The following is a 6,000-nucleotide window of genomic DNA, read 5'->3' as shown; positions in this document are numbered from 1 at the left end:
TCGGCCCATATAAAATCACGGCCATTATTAATCCTGTAGTTTTTCGTCTTGAGCTTCATCAGGCCCTGAAAGTTCATAATGTGTTCCATAGGTCTTTGTTGAAAAAATATGTGGAACCTTTACAGCCATCTTCCTTGCCACCCGCTTCGGTCATGGTGGACAGTAATTTTGAATTTGAGATCGCGAAAATAGTTGACTCTCGAGTTCTCCGTGTATCCCTTCAATATCTTGTCCACTGGAGAGGTAATGGACCGGAGGTGAGGATTTGGGTGCCGACATCCAACGTTAATGCCAATTGTTTAGTGAATGCCTTTCATAGATCTCACCCGGATAAGGTCGGTCCTGGGTGCCCGGAGGTCATCTGTAGAAAGGGGGGTACTGTCACGGACGTTCCCGTTGCAGGTACCAGGAGATCAGAGAGACTGGCAACACGTGGGTTAAATTGATAAGTTCCTTGTGGATCTTATTGTTTCTCTGTTTTGGTGAATGCCTCACCCCTTGCTTCAGGTGTTCCTTGTTGGTAATTTACCTTCCCCATAAGTAGCCGCTTCTCACTCTTGGAGGTGCAGTTTATAGATTTTCTTCCTGTCTTCTTACTAGCTGGTTGGTTGTACTTTGTGGTGCTTCTGGAGTTGCCAGTTTTCTACTTTAAGCTAAGTCTTGTTTTTTTCTTATTGTATTGTGTTTGTTGTATTCCCTGTTGTTTGTATCTGAGCCTGAGACAGAGACTTCCATTCATCCATCTGGGGAGGAATGGGTTGTCTCTGGTCCTCACCTTATTCCAGGGCCTTATAGGGAAATAAGGGCCTAGGTATCCTGCATATGAATATTCCTACCTTGAAGGTCTATTCATATTGATAGGTAGTTAGGGCCCGGATTAGGGTTGTTTAGGAGGTGACCTGTTCCTTCCCTAGTTTACAGGCCCAGTTACTGTTCCCCTTCCCTCCTGTGTTTAGTGTGGAGTTTCCCCCCCCACACTGATCGTGACAGGAGGATGCCGGCAGCGGACCACATGTACCACAGAAACATCCTATACAGGGGAGCCAATATAAAAACTAATTTCCGTCATTACGGACGTGGCAATACCTAATATGTATACTTTTTTAAATTTATTTAAGTTTTACACAATAATATCATTTTTGAAACAAAAAATTCATGTTTAAGGCTAGTTTCACACTAGCGGGAAGGAACTCCGGCAGGCTGTTCTGGAGGGTGAACAGCCTGTCGGATCCGTGATGCAGCTAGTGCACACATGCCCCTGGACTACCGCTCCGGCCCCATTCACTATAATGGGGGCGGTCCGAAATTCCAGCGGCAGCACGGCAAACATGTCGTAGTTTTATTCGGCCGCCTCTCGGCATGTTTTCCGTGCTGCTGACGGATCTCCGGACCGCCCCCATTATAGTCAATAGGGCCAGAGCGGTAGTCCGGGGGCACGCGTGCACTAGCGACAGCACGGATACAACAGGCTGTTCACCCGCCGAAACAGTCTGCCGGAGTTCCTTGCCACTAGTGTGAAAGTAGCCTTAGTGTCTCCATAGTCGCAGACACCTTTTTTATTTTTTGGGGGCGATTGTCTAAGGTAGGGGCTAATTTTTTGCGAGACGAGGTGACGGTTAGATTGGTACTATTTTGGGGGGCATCTGCCTTTTTGATCGCTTGGTGTTGCACTTTTAGTGATGTAAGGTGACACAAAAAATGTTTTTTTTTAGCACAGTTTTTATTTTTTACGGTGTTCACCTGAGGGGTTAGATCATGTGATATTTTTATACAGCTGGTCGATACGAACGCGTAAAACTTTTTTATTTATTAATTTTTTGTACCACTCTGGGACTTCAACTGATCCCCTTTACAATGCATCACAATACTTCTGTATTGTAATGCATTGGCTGTAAGTGTATTACACAGTGTAATACACTTATAGCTTCCTGCCTGTGAGATCCAGGGGACTGGATCTCACAGGCTGTCACGGAAGACAGCCACGATGCCTAAGGAAGGCATCGTGCTGCCTTCCATGCCATCGGGTCCCCGTCACAGCAGCGCTGGGACCCGATGGCAGCTCCCTCCATCCCCATACATAGCACGTGCCATGACAGTGCGAGGGTTAATGCGCCATCATCGGTGTTTTCACCTATGTCGGCGCATACAGCAGGGGTCTGGCTATGAGTGACTGCCGGACACCTGCCGCAGGAGCTGCACCTGCCCGATCACCATGCAGTACATGTACGTCACTGGTCCTTAAGTCCCGGCCAAATATGACGTACATGTACGTAATGGGTCCTTATGGGGTTAATGTCTAAACCGCTGGCAACAAAAGTGAGTACATCCCTAAGTGAAAATGGCAAAAATTGTGCACAATTAGCCATTTTCCCTCCCCGGTGTCATTAGTGTTAGAATGTCTCAGGTGTGAATGAGAAGCAGGTATGTTCAATTTCGTGTAATCGCTCTCACACTCTCTCATACTGGTCACACTCACTAGAAGTTCAACATAGCACCTCATGGCAAAGAACTCTCTGAGGATCTGAAAAAAAGAATTGTTGCTCTACATAAAGAAGGCCTAGGCTATAAGAAGATTGCCAACACCCTGGAACTGAGCTGCAGCATGGTGGCCAAGACCATACAGCAGTTTAACAAGACAGGTTCCACTCAGAACAGGCCTCGCCAGTGCTCAGACCATATGCCGCACACTGCATCAAATTGGTCTGCATGGCTGTCGTCCCAGAAGAAAGCCTTTTTCTAAAGATGATGTATAAGAAAGACAATCAGACATGGATTACTGGAACCATGTCCTGTGGTCTGATGAGACCAAAATAAACTTATTTGGTTCAGATGGTGTTAAGCGTCTGTGGCAGCAACCAGGTGAGGAGCACAAAGACAAGTGTGTCTTTCCTACAGTCAAGCATGGTGGTTGGAGTGTCATGGTTTAGGGCTGCATGAGTGCTGCCGGCTGTGGGGAGCTACAGTTCATTGAGGGAACCATGAATGCCAACATGTAATGTGACATACGGAAGCAGAGCATGATCCCCTTCCTTCGGAAACTGGACCGTAGGGCAGTACTCCAATATGATAATGACCCCAAACACACCTTCAAGACGACCACTGCCTTGCTAAAGAAACTGAGGGTAAAGGTGCTGGACTGGCCAACCCTATTGAGCATCTGTGGGGCATCCTCAAACGGAAGGTGGAGGAGCGCAAGGTCTCTAACATCCACCAGCTCCATGATGTCGTCATGGAGGATTGGAAGAGGATTCTGGTGGCGACCTGTAAAGCTCTAGTGAACTCCATGCCCAAGAGCGTTAAGGCAGTGCTGAAAAATAATGGTGGCCACACAAAATATTGACATTTTGGGCACAATTTGGCCATTTTCACTTAGGGGTGTACTCACTTTTGTTGCCAGCGGTTTAGACATTAATGGCTGTGTGTTTAGTTATTTTGAGGGCACACCAAATTTACACTGTTATACAAGCCGTACACTGACTACTTTACATTGTATCAAAGGGTCAGATCTTCAGTGTTGTCCCATGAAAAGATATAATAAAATATTTACAAAAATGTGAAGGGTGGACTCCCTTTTGTGAGATATTGTAATGTAAATGTAGCCTTACTGAATGACAGAGCCTTGATGACAGTTTTTTCTAATTAAAAAGGATGAAAATAACTGCTTCCATGCTGTAGTGTGAACTAGGCCAAAACCTTTGTAAAAAATGTTGCACATTTAGGACTAATCTGCTACCCCTTGCCCCAACTTCATGTCCCATATAGACATTTGAACTTGTATGTATTGCCATTTTTGTATGTGTTTTTTGTCCTTTTTTATTTGACAATTTCTATGTGTTTTTGCTGGCATTTTTTGAGTTCTATTCAGGGTGTCTTCACACGTCGCAGATTTTATGGCAAAAAATTTCTGCGACTTAAAATCTGTTCCATTCATGTGAATGAGGTTGTTTTGGCGGGAAGTACATGGATTTCTACAAACCCCATTCAAGTGAATGGAACAGATTTTTAGTCGCAAGGAAAATTCTGCTTACTTTCCACTCGGATTTTCATGCACATGGCAGCTGAAGACATCTGTGTTGGTCCCATGTTCATTTGTGCCCGTATTGCTAAGAAAAATTAAGCTTTATTATATGCAAATGAGCCTCTAGGAGCAATGGGGGCGTTACCATTACACCTAGAGACTCTGCTCTCTCTGCCACTGCTGCGCCCTCTCGTCTTTGATTGACAGGACCAGGCGTGATTAAGTTTTCAGTGCCAGGCCCTCTCAATCAAAGTGCAGAGGGCGCAGCAGTGGCAGAGAGAGAGCAGAGCCTCTAGGTGTAATGGTAACGCCCCCATTGCTCCTAGAGGCTCATTTGCATATAATAAAACTTCATTTTTCTCAGCACTGCAGGCACATATGAACATGGGACCAACACAGATGTCTTCAGCTGCCAAGTGCACATGTAACAGGTTAGGCTGTTTTATAGGTACAAATCTGCTGACAGAGGGCCTTTAACCTGTGGTGTGGATTTTGAGATCTGCAGCATGTCAATTGTTCGCCGACTGTTGTGCCGATTTTCAATGCCGATTTCTTCCTTTGCAATACAAAGGCTGTTTTCACATGATTGTATTGAAATCCGTCCTTATTCTGGCCCTGGATTACGCACAGATTCCTGATGATATACCTTCAGTATTGCTTCAGGATTTCCACACGTGTTCCTTCCTCCCTGCATATTTGATGCACTCCCATAGACTGTAATGTGCGGATTTGGAAACAAATCCGCACAAAACTCGGACATGCTGCGGACTTCAAATACTGCCGGAAATGATACGTCCCTGTGAATAGCTCTATTCATTAACATCAGCAGAGGATTGCGGTACATAATCCGGGCCATATACGGATTGTGGCATCTGGGGCAAATCCATGTCAAAATCACCAAGAAACACATGTTGATTTTGGTGCAGCTTTGGCGTGGAGACACAGTAAAATCTGCACAAACTACACTGCCGAGTGCAAGTACCCTAAGAAACTGTCGCGCTATGGCTGCTATCTACTACGAGGTGCAGGCACAGCCGCCGCATGTGGCTCTGTATTATGGAGCTACTCACCCCTAAGAGTAATGCTTCTAGGGGCCAATAGCCCTATCATACATTACCAAGTGGAGCACGGCACGTTTTTCTGTACGGAGTCTGTGGTGGCTGACGTATAGCTCCGTGATATGGCCATGTGCATGACTCCAAGGGGCTCATGGACAAGACAAGTGCATGGAGTCTCTACGGTCATAAGCACACCGTACGGCGCCTCCAAAAAGGAAGGTATTCTCCCATTTCAGTACCTGAGAGCATAGTTTTCTTTAGTTGGCCTCATAGTCTAGAACTATTACATTTAGTTTACATTGTAAACCTTTGTGGCAGTTTTCCAGGACTTCCCACTGGTCCCTAGGACTGGTGCCTGCTGCTGCCCCTCCTCCTCCCTCTCTGTCCTGTCAGGTAGCATCCCTGTTTGCTTTTCCCTCAGCCTCCCTGGTTGGAGAGCGGCTCGGAGCTCCCAGCCCCATCCACCCAGAGCTGTCAGCCCCTGTGTGAGCTCCGGGGCTGCCTCAGCCGTCTGTGAGGTGGAAGAAGCGCCCTGGGCCCCACGGTCCAGCAGGGGGCTGCTCACCCTGGCCGCAGACCCCAGCAAGAGGGATGGAGGAGGATTCCAGCCGGACCCAGAGCTCCTGACTCCTGCGGAGGGGAGGTGAGAGGCATGGGGGAAAGGGTTCGGTCCGGGGGGTGCACAGGGACACAGGGTTGCCGTCTCTCCCTGCTGTGCCTGCAGCATCCCGCCCCCTCCTGCAGCCGCGGCTCCTCCCTGCCCCGTGTCTGTCCCCTGCCCGCCGCGTCCTCCTCTCACCACAGCTCGCTCCCTACTGTATGCAATGGGGGATTCTGCCAGTAATAATGTCTCAGCCCTGCGACATATAAACGCATCTGAGGGAAATGTCTCTCACGTGAGAACTGCGTCTGAAGTGGGAAAAT

General features: G+C 47.5%; 1 protein-coding gene across 1 annotated transcript in view; it reads left to right on the top strand.

Moving 5' to 3' along the window:
* The first annotated feature begins 5,586 nt into the window (after nucleotides 1-5,586).
* Nucleotides 5,587-6,000, top strand: part of LOC120985923 (cell migration inducing hyaluronidase 1) — a 125,705-nt gene continuing 125,291 nt past the window's right edge. The window contains exon 1 of the mRNA XM_040414144.1: nucleotides 5,587-5,719. The gene's annotated coding sequence lies outside the window, so the exon portion shown is untranslated. The remainder of the gene's footprint in view (nucleotides 5,720-6,000) is intronic.

Source organism: Bufo bufo, chromosome 1 (genome assembly GCF_905171765.1).
Source record: "Bufo bufo chromosome 1, aBufBuf1.1, whole genome shotgun sequence".
NCBI classification, from domain to species: Eukaryota; Metazoa; Chordata; class Amphibia; order Anura; family Bufonidae; genus Bufo; species Bufo bufo.
Note: the sequence above shows the minus strand (reverse complement) of the source record. Positions and strands in the feature narration are given on the sequence as shown.